Source organism: Thunnus albacares, chromosome 10 (genome assembly GCF_914725855.1).
Source record: "Thunnus albacares chromosome 10, fThuAlb1.1, whole genome shotgun sequence".
Taxonomy (NCBI): Eukaryota; Metazoa; Chordata; class Actinopteri; order Scombriformes; family Scombridae; genus Thunnus; species Thunnus albacares.
The window spans coordinates 5,825,357-5,838,417 of record NC_058115.1 but is presented as its reverse complement, the minus strand read 5'-3'; the positions used below and the strand labels follow the sequence as shown (position 1 = coordinate 5,838,417).

Below are 13,061 nucleotides of genomic sequence, written 5' to 3'. Positions count from 1 at the left end.
TTCTTTACCATAATAAATATCTGTAATTTACTACCACCCGTTGTGTCTGTTCCCACATTTGTCATGGCCTAGGAGCCGGGTTATGACACTTCAAAAACTAAAGGTTTTAATTAAACCCACCCTGTAGAGATCTGTACGAATCCATGAATACAGTGGTGAAGCCACAAATGTATTATGCACTGTACAATATATTATCAAGTAGTTAAGATGGATTCAAGGTTGTAAGACTATTCGAGGCAGATGAATATAAAGTCTTATTAACAGAGAAGAAAAATGGAGAGAACAAACTCAGAAAAGCCAAGAATTTTATTTTGGATAAATACTTGTCAGACTTTCACAGGTCTAAAAAGTTATTACAGAAGTGAAAAGAGATTCACTAATTGCCTGGATTCAAACAGAGTGTCCAATTTTGGCCTTTTGGAGCAAGTGAAACCTGGAAGTTGCAAACAATGTTTCCCAGCTAACAGTCCTCCTGGACGACCTGATTCCTCTCTGAATGCCACTTTGAATAAAATATCAATTTCTTCAAGTTAGTGACCCTGAAAGAATTTCTATGTTTATTTCATCTGGGCAGTTTATTCCTTCACCTACCTATCTACCTACTACAACTGAATTTAATTTGTCTGATACTTTAGTTTATGATGAAAAACCGCACATATCATTCCAATCAGCCTCAGCTGTACTTTCTGTCTAGTGCTAATTGGCATTTTAGCATGCTATGAAACAAACTAAGATGGTGGACACAGTAATAACATCAGCATGTTAGCTGAGATTATCATTTAGTTCAAAGCATTGTTTGAACAACAAGAAAAAGTCAAAATGAGAAAATGGTGTTGCCATTTGTGACTTTTTATTCCCTTAAAGATGAATTATGAAAACCTGGAGCCTCTCTTAAATTAGCTTTTCTAACACAGTCAGTGAGTTTGTAGTGTCACACGTTTGAATGTGGCAAGAATAAATTGGGCTTTGCAAACTATTGGAATTTGAAAAACACTATGGGAAGTGCAACTAATTAACAATGCCACCAATCTTGTTACTGTGCAGGCAACACTACATTTGTATGACATTCATGAGTTGATGTTAAATATAAGCTTTACTCTGTCAAATCTAGCATGAAGTAAATTGTTGCCTAGAAAATCAAGTTTCTAAGGCAACAACAGACTTTTTTCTCCTTTTAGTGTTTGGTTACTGACAGGAAGCAGAGCGAGAATTGAATGCAACACTAATATGAAAACACATCAACTCTGACAGACTCAAACAAGAATAAAACAGTTTTCTGTTACTATGATGTATTTGCTGGCACTGTAGACAATGAAGATAATAACAACTGAACTGAAAGGACACAGCCAACCATCATACACTGTGCCCCAATCAGCTCTGGTGTTATTATAAATGTCAAAGATTTAAATTAAATGATTCAACAGCATGTGAAGCATAATATGAGGACCTCTCCAACTCAGCATCAGGGCACCTACACATCAGTGCAGTGAAATCTAAATCTCTTTGGCCCACTTTGAGAGTTATAATTTTAGATGCAGCACAGCAGCGAGGTGCTAAAGCCAAAGGCCTCTTCAAGTGCCAGTGAGAGGCAGATGAAAGCTGCATTGAGCAGAAACACGATCAACTTGGAACAGGAGATACATTTGGTTAAATGTGATTTTTAGTCAAACATTGCTGGATTTTCGTTTATTAATGATTTAATTAAAATATTCTGTTGTACATTAGATTCATCGAGTGACATGTCATGTCAGATATCCTATATTTATGTACATGATTCAACATGTATGTGTAGAGAATCCTCATATACGTTTTAATATGACAAATTCATAAGTAGTGATGTTTGACAATGCCTGACCATAGACTGTGAAAAAATAATAGACCTTATAGACAATAATAGATCACCCGTTGGTTTGTTGACTCCTATTTTGAAGCCTCAAGTTTGCCATCTTGGATTTCTGGAGCCTGAAGTGACCGTGTTTTTATGAGAGGGTGGAGCTGACCCTAACGCCAGCTGATAGCTTGATTAGCACGGTGCTTTTACAGTCTATGGTTAACTGTGATAATGCTAATTCTAATTTGGCTGGTAAAAAACAGCCATTACAACCATTAAAACAAAATGCACTTTCAGAAAATGGGGTCCTTAGAGGGTCTTTTAGTACAATCAAATGCTTTTTTGGCGACTAAAATGTTACAATTACCCTGACTTTCATGAACTGAAAACACACTGGAATAGTAATGGCTATGGCTACGCCTATATTCTGTGAATCTTGGGTTATACCACGGTTACATTACCTAACCAAAGTTGTCGCCATGGTAGCGACTTGTCAATCACAATATAGCCATGCCATAAAGTATACCCTGCTATATCGTCTTTTTACAAAATGAACATCATGCTGTACTGATGCAGACTTGAAACTAGTGATTGAGACCATAAATTCATTAGGAAACTGTTTACTGAGGTAATAAATCAAGTGAGAAGAAGGGTCATTTTCTCAAAGATTTCCATATAATCGGACTTCTTTTTGGAGCCAGCAGAGTTGCCCCCTGATGGCCATTAGAGAGAATACAGGTTTAAGTCACTTCCACATTGGCTTCACTTTTCAGACCCAAAACTTGGTCCTGACATAACAGAAAATAGACTCCTGGTGTTTTTTTGTTGTTGTTGTTTTGTTTTGTTTTACATTACATGCATTATTGATGTGACCTTGAACAGTGCAGTCAAGATTTGATTAGATTTTGCTCACTTATATTTTGGAAATGTAAGCAAGTTTCCAAAGTGGAGCTGCAGAGACATACTGCAGCGATGATGTCAAAAAGACAAATCCCGGAGCTTCTCCACATACTGTGAATAATGAAACAACTGCATATATAACTCAAACAGATGAAAAATCGCAAGCAAAAACACCTTAGGAGTCAACAGGAATCAGTCAGTACTTCACTGTCATGGACTGATGGACCAATGAAAAAAAAAGGCAGTTTATGACATCATCAGTTTGGATCTTGATACTTTAATTTGCAACGTTAACCTTTCCCTTTAGGTTATACAGAAAGAACTGCTGAATCCATCTGATATTAAAGGTAACACTTTAGTTAAATACTATGATTTTATGGATTTGAAATCAAGCAATGGCCTTACTGAACTGCAACACCTTTCTCATCAAGTACATACATTCACACTTAAAAGTCACAAGTTACATGAAAACCTAACTTCATGTTACTTTCATGTTAAATAAATTAGATATTTTTTTCAATTTCAAGGTGTGGCTGTCATCTAGGGTGCTGTAGTCTACTACTCCTGCACTTAAGGATAGGTTTTATGCTGCCAATATCAAAAGCGAATCTCTTGATGAATTTCTGAATGTTGAAGCATTGGAGAGTTGTTGGGGTGGCTGTGATTCTGCAAGATCATCCTTCTGTAAACTATCACCATTGTGGACCAAAGAAAAAGGCTTTGCTGTGACCAGCTTCATTTAAGAAACCAGCACAAAGCAAATGACACTTTTAGCCATGAAAAGAGAATGCACTGTGGGAGATCTGGACAAAATGTTTTTATTTTATTATCAGCATAGTTTAATACAATAATGAAAGTGGTTGATGGAGTAGAAAAGAGTGGAGCTGAAAACGTTTCTAATTAGAAGTAGATAGAAAGAGAGAGACAGAGAGATCGAAACAGATAGACATGAAATTGAAAGAGAGAGAGAGAGAGCAAGCAGGAGAGGGAACACATATTAAGAAGAGTTGGGAGGTCTTTGATCTGAACTCCCTGCCTTTGATTTAAAGATATTATGAGGGCTGAGAACTTAATATTGGATGCAGATCATTACTCGCTGGTTCTCATAGGGCCACAGGGGATAATTGTAAAGGGAAAAACTTCAAGTTCTATCTCACCCAGGCTTTGCCCTCCACTGGAATCTATGGGTACTACTCTACTCCATTCACACACACATATATTCGCCCACTGAACTTTGTATAAACATAGCCGGCCAATCAGAATGTGCCTAGCAGAATACATGTAGAGCCCACAGTAAATAAAGCAGCATGCCTGCTATCCAACATCTTTTTCTCCTCAGTGAACAGTGAGTTTGCCCATTTGTTGTCCCCCCCGCACCTTCAAAAGATGTGTGGACAAGGCACTTCAGCTGTTGCACGACCGAGGTGTGAGGGTCTTCTTTTACTTTGATGACGTCATTGTCATGGCCTGGTCCAAAGAATGGGCTATGTACCACACAGCCCAATTGATCCTGCACCTAATCAAGTTAGGGTTCGCGATCAACTGGAAGAAGAGCACTCTTTCACCACAGCAACAGGTGGAATATTTGGGGGTTGTGCTCAACTCAGGCAGACTATGGGCTGCTTTGTTGGAATTCAGACAGACAGCTCTACTGCAGGAAGTTCACAAACTGAGAAGGGGTGCAACAGTGACAGCATTGACTGTGATTCAGGGGCTGGGGTTCATGGCAGCAGCCCACCCGGTGGTACCGGGACTGCTGCACATGCGACGCCCTCAGAGACATGCAACACCCTCAGAGGTGGTTTGCCAGTCTTCACTTGGATGCCAAGAAGCATAAGTACCGCTTGATGAGTGTACCACCACGCAGTTGCCAGTCATCCTGATAGCTCCAGGTTATGGCTCAGCACCATGGTACGCAGAGATGACTGGTGGCTCAGCCCTGGAGAATCCCCTAGTTTTGGAGGGCTCTGTCCCAGGAGGCAGGGGTGATAGGTGCGCTGCCCATTCTGGACCAGCCCCTCCAGGCTTGGCTCCTGAAAGGGACAGGCTAAAGTGGGCTGGACTGTCTGTGCAGTTCGTACAGACCATTCAGGTGGCAAGGGCAGGATCCACCACTGCCTGTTATAGGGCAAAGTGATTGGGATTCCAATGCTTGTGCAAGGAAAGGTAATTAGGTCCCTTGATGTCTGAAGTCCGTTCTATTCTCTCCTTTTGGCAGTGTTTGCTAGACAAAGGGCCGTATCTTGCCACTATTAAAGTGTATGCAACAGCCGTTTCTTCCTGTCACAAGAGTTTTGATGACAGACTGGTCTTTAGACACCTTCTTGTGAAATGTTTCATGCAGGAGGTCAGGAGACAACGCCTGGTGATACATGTCCCTACCCCCCAAGGGGAACTGCAACTTGTGCTCAAGGCTCTGGCAAAGGATACTTATGAGCCTCTAGGACACTCCTCTTTGAAGGCATTGTCACTCAAGACAGCTTTGCTGCTTCCTCTGACCTCAGCTAAAAGAGTGTGTGAGCTAAGCACCCTGTAGGTTCACCCCAGCTGCATGCTGCTTCATGATGACCACAGCGGAGCTACTCTCAGACCAAATCCCTCCTTTCTTCCCAAGAACATACAGAGTTCTTTCAGGTCAAGGGTTGTTCAGCCGGATGCTTTTTAACCTCCACCCCATGTGGGGGACAGGGAGGTGAAAACTGCATTGGTTTTGCCCAGTTCACATATTAGCATGTTAGGCTGAATGCACAGCTCCCATCAGATGCACTGTTCATGTTCTATGGGGATGGTGTGGCTGAAAAAGCCTTATCCAAGAAATGCCTTGCTAGGTGGCTTTGTGAGTGCATCTCAAGCCATAAGCAGGCAGGAAGAGACCCTCCCACTGTGCTCTGCACACACTCTACACGTAGCATGGCAGTGTCGGTGGCCTTGTTTAGTGCGATGAGTTTATAGGATATATGCACAACAGCGTTGCGGTCTGCGCCCTGTTCGTTTACATGGTTCTATCTCTTGGACATGTCAGGGTCCCTTTCACAGTCTGTGCTCACTAGATCAATCCAGGACTGGTGAAAAGGATAGGTGTGTGTGTCAGCTGTGTTTCACTTGACCCCCACTGACGACAAAAATTACAACCAAATCACTGTTCATTATGCCCAGGAAAGTAAAGGCGAGATAAAATAATTGTTTCTGTTTGGGCGGACAACCTCAAAGCATTAGCTTTTTACCATTTTAACCAATTATATATCTGCAAGTGCAAGTCAAATTCTTACCACCCCATGTCGCTGGATGATTTTTCTTTCCTGTTCGGTGCATATCTGGTGCATGTCTGGTGCCTGTTCAAGTGCCAGCTTCCAGTATAACTGTGAACAAGCTTACCTTCTGTGCCAGAGCCTACTAACAAATCTAAGCTAACTTAAAAAGCCAAACAAAACCATTAGCTGCTGCTGGCAGCTGGCATCTCAAACAATGAGTGGTGGGAAGGAAGAAGAAAGATGGCCTGTGGACACATTCCTCTTATATTCAAACAGAAAGAAAGACTGAGTGTATTGTTCCTAATGAGGATGGAGTGCTCTGTGGATTCAAGACACACCGTTTCTGCCAAGTAAAATATCAATTATGCATGTTGATAGATTTGATAACATGTACACATGTTAATTCCCTTTTAGGAGTAAATTTAATGTTAGTGTAATGTTATAGCTCAAAGTTGTTCATAGATTCAAAGCACATTGGCGATTAGCTTGCCTTGCTCCATTAACATATTGTGAAATTTACCGAAGCCAAGCTTATGGTAAACATGTACTCCTTCTAAAAGATGATTTATGATTTCTTAAGACACCACCTCATTCAGTGAGCATTTAACATAATTTGGTATTTATTTTAGATCCATGTAAAGTGAATGACTGTTATGATGTTTCCCAGATAATACTTGTCTGCCTATGTTAATGACAAAATTTAACATTAAACATTGTTATAATTCCTGTAGTTCAGCTCAGTGATATATGAAAAGTCTGTTTTGTCAGTTAATAAACATAAGTGTCTGATCAACAATAATGATGCACTGCCATTATTTATGGTTAGGCTACCTCTGACGTCTCTTGCCCTTAATATCTTTGATATGCTTGTTAAAAAATAATTATGTTTTATGGTGTGACAATGCTGTGGTTAAGGTCTGGTTAGGTTTAGGCACAAAAACCACTTCGTTTGGGTTAGGGAAAGATCATGATTTGGGTGAAAATTGTGTATTTTTGGAGCAAAAGGTGTATGTGTGTGTGTGTTTGCTTGTGTGTGTGTGTGTGTGTGTCTGTGTCTGTGTGTCTATGTCTGTGTGTATCTGTGTCACAAGTGTCGGTTGGGGAGATGCCAGTGGTAAACTATGGCATGGCAAATTATGGGAAACCCTGTCAGTAGGCTATACAAAAAATCAGTGCAAAAAAACAGGCAGTGACAAGGTGAAAAGTGAAAAGTTGTATTTCAAAGGAGTCTTGTTAAAGAAAAATTACCCCCCCAGTCAATGAGTAGCAAACTAAGATGGACCAAATAATTTCATACTATCTGTAACCTCTCTGTATTTCTTCAGATTCTATGCAAATGAAGAGGGCAGTGTGCCATGTCAACAGCGTCTGCTTCACTTTCACTGTACATCCGGTCATAGTGTCAACACAGTGCCAAGGTACAGTGTATATGCAGAAAATAAATATGTCCTGTGAGGAAATATTATTGAACTGGGTGTGGGTCTATCAAATTTTAGAAATTCATTTTTATATGATATATGAAAGAAGTACGGTAAGTCAGTAACACATTCTCAGCCTAGATGACTGAACACATAGTTCAAAGTATGCTTACATCTCACTGGAATTTTTACAGCCAGGAGAAATATCCTTCGGCAAAATCTATTATGATATTAAATATGACTATATCTTTACTAAAACAAACAAACAAAAGACTAAAATGTGACTTTACACCCTTACAATTTTCAGTAGGTGGTTAAGACTAAAACTAAATTTAAAATTCTTGTCAAAATTAACACTGCATATCAGCAGTATTTGGCATAGTCTACCACCACCAACTCCAGGCCCCCTTGCAAAGCTTAGCATGTCTTGGAGAATATTTATCCAATTGGGTCCCCAGGGATCCGGTGTTATGCAACTGGTCCGATTGCCCATTATTCCGAAACCCCAAAACTTCCCATTGGACCAAAAGCCATTAGTCCAAAGGCCCATTGCTCTGAAAATACACACTCTCCCCTGAGTTTTTCGCACTTAATGTCCTAGTGTACTTTGACATACGAACACAAAGATGCCAATTACAAAATGCTTGTTTTTTAGTTAATTTAGTGCATACTAACCCTAACCCTGAGCTTTCAGTCCAATGGGAATTTTTTTGAACTCTTGGGGTTTGGAATAATGGGGCTTCAGACCAATGGGCAATCCCCAGGGCTCCTGCCATTGCACCACTGATATGTGGACAATCTCCCTGGGAAACCCTGTCCTCAACACAATCTCTGCATTGCTTTTGATTAAACCAAAGCACCAGCCAGCCTCTTCACTACAGGCCTTGATGTGGTCCTAACTGTTCCCCAAAACTTAGTGATCCTGGTGAATCTAAATCAGAGCCTGTCCTGCCAGAAATGGTAATTGTAACTTCAGGTCCAAGCTTGAGTACTCTGTCTCTAGAGAACTCTATCTTTGGTGGTCTTTTTTCAAACCATTTTAGACCCTTAAAGCTCATCCAGAATGTTACAGCATAATGTCTAAAGTTCTTCTATGTAACTCCTTCTCTATCCTCACCCCCTGGGTGCTTGTTTACCAGGGAAAATTATATTTTTAGCCTTTAAATGCAACCTAAAGATCATGATTTGACTTAACACCTTTGTCTATGTGCTAAACTTTTTGGTACTGTTCAGCTGCTGTTCCTGCAACACCTGGCCTGCCTTCTGGTGCAAGTGAAATTAAATTATGTTCACACCTCAGTAAGGAGTCCCCATTTCCCACTGCTTACAGAAAACCCATTTTGTTTGAATCCATGCAGCCACCTGTTCCTCTGCCCAGGCTACACACTATTTTACTTATTTGACATTTGTAGTGGCTAGCTTTAAGTCAACATTTGTTTTGGCTGCTCCGTTTAGTTTGCCAGCTAATAAAACCAAAACTGTTAATTGCTCTCAAGCTACACCTGCTTTCTGATACAAATAAAGCTCAATTTCAGTTTGTTACAGTTTGTGCAGGTTATTTTACTTTGTATAAAATGAAAATACAGGTTCACATTGAAACCTGGTTTGGAGAATGGCTAAATGGCTTTTGTAACAGCTAAACCCATTAAACTCTACAGTGATTTTGCTAGTTTTTAACTTCCTTTATTTATTCCCAGGAATGTCATATTAATTAAGTTATGCTCTTCAGAAATGTCATTATTTTGCACATGAGTAGTACTATACATGCTCCAGGAGACTTGAGAAAAAATAAAAATTGAATTTTTGTCTTTATCTACAAAGATTAAGATTTTCAATACAGCACAAATATAAATATATGAATCAATAGAGGAAATGGTCAGAGTTCCAGGGATATAGGAACCGTGTTTATGGGACATTCTCAGCCTCAGTAATGTCTAAAACTGTACTGATAGTGCCAAATGAACAAAGTACAGAAAACACTGATTGTGTTGCTAATTGTAATTGTTCTGTATCAGCCAGCAAGGCATCAATACATTTTGTGACATCATTCTGACTGATATCGAGTTGGGATGTCACATTTTTGGAAAAGAACAGAAGTCTTTTTCTTTTCTTTTCTTTTCTTCCTTCCTTCCTTTCTTTCTTTCTTTCTTTCTTTCTTTCTTTCTTTCTTTCTTTTTTTTACATTATGGCAAATCTGCTCGACTCAGTTTTCAACACTTCCAGTTTAAACACAGGCATGGATGTAGCTGTAAAAAGATTGTCCAGATTACTTTTATGAAAGAAAGAGACAGAAATTTGATGATTATGGAGACAGAAGAAGAAGAAGTTATGAGGAGCATCTTTTTTTCTATGATTGAAGTGGATTTAATGATGTTTATCCTCACAGATCACAGAGAAACATCCATCATTCTAAAAGGTAGGTTCCAGTCATTTTCCAGTGTGTATATGATGTCTGCGCTCTGGTTTGACAGTTATGAATCCTCATGTTCTACAAATACACATACATTACACATAACCTGTGTTTTATGGCTGATTGAGATATTTTTAATATTCATTAATTTATGGTTTATTTCAACCTAGAGTATTTCCCATAAATGTTGTCTTGTTACTCCATGGGTTATGCTTACTTTGCACCTATATTATATTGGGTCATTATATTGGATATGTTCAGACACAGCATTGAGTGTAGGTCACCTGCGGTCTATCAGACATGCTTGGTACAGACAACTGAAAAATTCAGCTGAAATGATGCCCCCTGTAGATAAGCCTTTATACTCAGTGATGGATCACCATATGGGCAAACTGTGCACACCCTTAGGTGCCCCAAATAAACTGAAATGTAAGGTTGCTTCTGCATTTTTGCCCAACCTTGCCCTCTTGTGTTATAAAAGGGACAAAATCTAGTTATAATAACTTTAAGTTGAATATTTGTTATTACTTTAATATAATTATTCATGCTTACTTTCATATGATCACAAACCAACACAAAAAGGAGGGCTTCCTGTTTTGCGGCCCTGTTGATGGATAAAATTTTAACACAGGACATTTACTTTTAATGGAGTGTTATCAGACTAATGTGAAGGATCTTAATGTTTCTTCCACCGTTGGTTTAGACAATAAACACACTGTAGTTAATAGCTGTTCCTCACAAGTATAGTAATACATGTTTGTGTGTGAATGTAGATGCATGTCAAGTCACAAAGGCAGATAGATAGCAGGAAGATAACAGCCTGCAGGATATGTTGTAATTCCCTGAGTTTGTATTGCAGCATGTTGTAAAAAGACAATAGATTAAAGATCTTCATTATACAGCACGCCAGAGGATGAGCTTGAGAAAAAGAATAAGGAATGAATGAAAGCGTGAGATAGAAGAAAGTGGAAAAGAGAGAATAAAGGGTGCATTGGAGGACAGAAGTGAAACAGTCATGTGAACTGCATCTCTAAAACACAGAGAGAAACACTCTCCGTGCACACTCGAGACCCTGTTCACATGGGCAGGCATGAGCATAAACACACACACACACACACACACACACACACACACATACATAGATGCAGGAAAATGTTAAACACATACAAACAACAGCAAGAGAGCGAGAGAGAGAGAGAGCATTTGGAAGCTTGTATAATTCTCTCTGTGGGTGTCAATTAAATCTCTCAGCTCTGTCAACAGCACACACACACACACACACTTGTTCTCTTTCAACAGCTACTGCATCGTCAACACCGGCTGGCTTGGCAAGCAAGAGGGAGAGAGAGAAAGAGATAAGAGATAGAGAACTGGTAATATGAGAGCATGAAAGCACTGCAGGTAAGGAGGCACTGCAGCTGACACACACACACATACACGCAAACAAACACATTGGTCTCATTTCATGTTTTCTCTGGGCTTGAATGCTGCAGAGGCCTGGCAAATGAACTATAGATGATATCTGCAAAGGCAGTCACACACACACACACACACAAAGTAAGGAACACAGAAACATCACATCACCAGATGCAAACCAACCTACCTGGGAACATAAATTAATACAGAATTAATACAGACCGAATGTACACACTCCACTGTGAAACTAGTTTGTCCGGTGACCATCTTCTGAGGAGTTTCACATAATACGGCAAAATGCAAAAGGCATCATGGGACTGAAAAAGCAAACTGTGTTATGAAAGCTACACTCAACACTGTCCTCAAGCCTTCACTGAATAAACAACAGAAGTCCACAGCACTGCAGTCTGAACTGTAACAGACCGTTCACAGGTTTGCTCCCTGCTGAGGTGTCCTAGTAACGACTAAACTCAGATTGACTCGGTCAGTGAACGCCACTCAGCTAATCGCTCCATGATCAGAAAAACCCTTACAGTGCACGCCACAAACTGTTTTTGTGCTAGTTGCATTTATTTGACTCTCAGACACTCTTATTAGCTTCAAATATAGATGTTTTGCACATTTCCCTTTTCAGGATAACAAGGGTTATTTGAAAAAGTGAAGAAATATTTGACCTCAATAATGGCATTCAAGGTTCATGATGGATTGTATGTGTGTAGACTCAACTATTTGAATTTGAAAGCTGTCAAATATGAGAATTTATTAAAGAACAGTAATCATTATCAGTGAAAACTGTGAGGTTTTATGGTGTAACTCTAAGCAACTGCGGGCTCACAGCAGACTCATGAACAACAAATTACACAGGTGGAAATGAAAACAGTATAGTACAGCCATGTCACCAACATTTCAGATTTCATAAAGGACAACATTAAAACCTAAAATGTGAATAGTTTATTCATCAAGACCAATTAATGACAGATGTGAACTTTTCACAGCCTCGTCTCCCATTCTAGAAAAAAGGAAATCAAACTTGATGTACACATGTCACTTGGATTGCCATAACAACGCCCAAGAAGGCGTTACACCCAAGCATAATAGCTTATTTTGCTTGTAAGAACCAGGGCCATTGTTGTGTATGTTGACTGACAGCAAGATAGACCAATCAGTTTGTGATCCAGCCTTACTTGGACCACTGGTCACCATAAAGGTAGGGGTAAGGAGCAAAACAGCCAAGCGTTTTTAGAAGATTATGTTTATTAATGTCAACAATTCAGTGTAGAAGAGCAGATGTGTGATAAATTAAAGGAAGATTGTTTCAGTAAGGTGTTCTTCCTCCAAGTTTGTGGAACTCTACTGGAGGGATGAACAGAATTCTTGCAAAACATGTTCCCTCATTTGTAGTTCGGTGGTGGTGGAAAGTGCTGTCTAACACACTGCTCCAAAATCTGCTGTCGGTGTTCAACTGGTTGAGATCTGGTGACTGTGAAGGCCATAATATAATATGATTCACATCATTTTCATCCACATCAAACCACTCAGTGAGCTCTTGTAACCTGTATGGAAGACTCTGCATTTATTATGATCTACCACTTATTTATTCAGGTTTTCACTTCAGTTTGTCACCCATCTGTATGCTGACTGATATCAGGCTAACTGCCCACACAGAAGACACTTACCCCTCAGAGTGTAAAACACTAAAAGTTTTTTTTATGAGAAGTCAGCCAAAAATATGACGAAATTAGTTATTTTGGAAACATATTTTCACATGACCTAATGTGGGTTTATTATGGATGTTAAAAGAGCACAATAGCGTGCATTAATTTGCAGAATATTTT

At 39.5% G+C, this 13,061-nt stretch overlaps 1 long non-coding RNA gene across 1 annotated transcript; it reads left to right on the top strand.

Annotated features, from left to right (window-relative positions):
• Positions 1-7,277: 7,277 nt before the first annotated feature.
• On the top strand, positions 7,278-11,447 carry LOC122989940. Its single transcript, XR_006405212.1, has 3 exons — positions 7,278-7,400; positions 9,787-9,816; positions 11,110-11,447. It is a non-coding gene; the product is annotated as an uncharacterized LOC122989940 (long non-coding RNA).
• Positions 11,448-13,061: the final 1,614 nt, after the last annotated feature.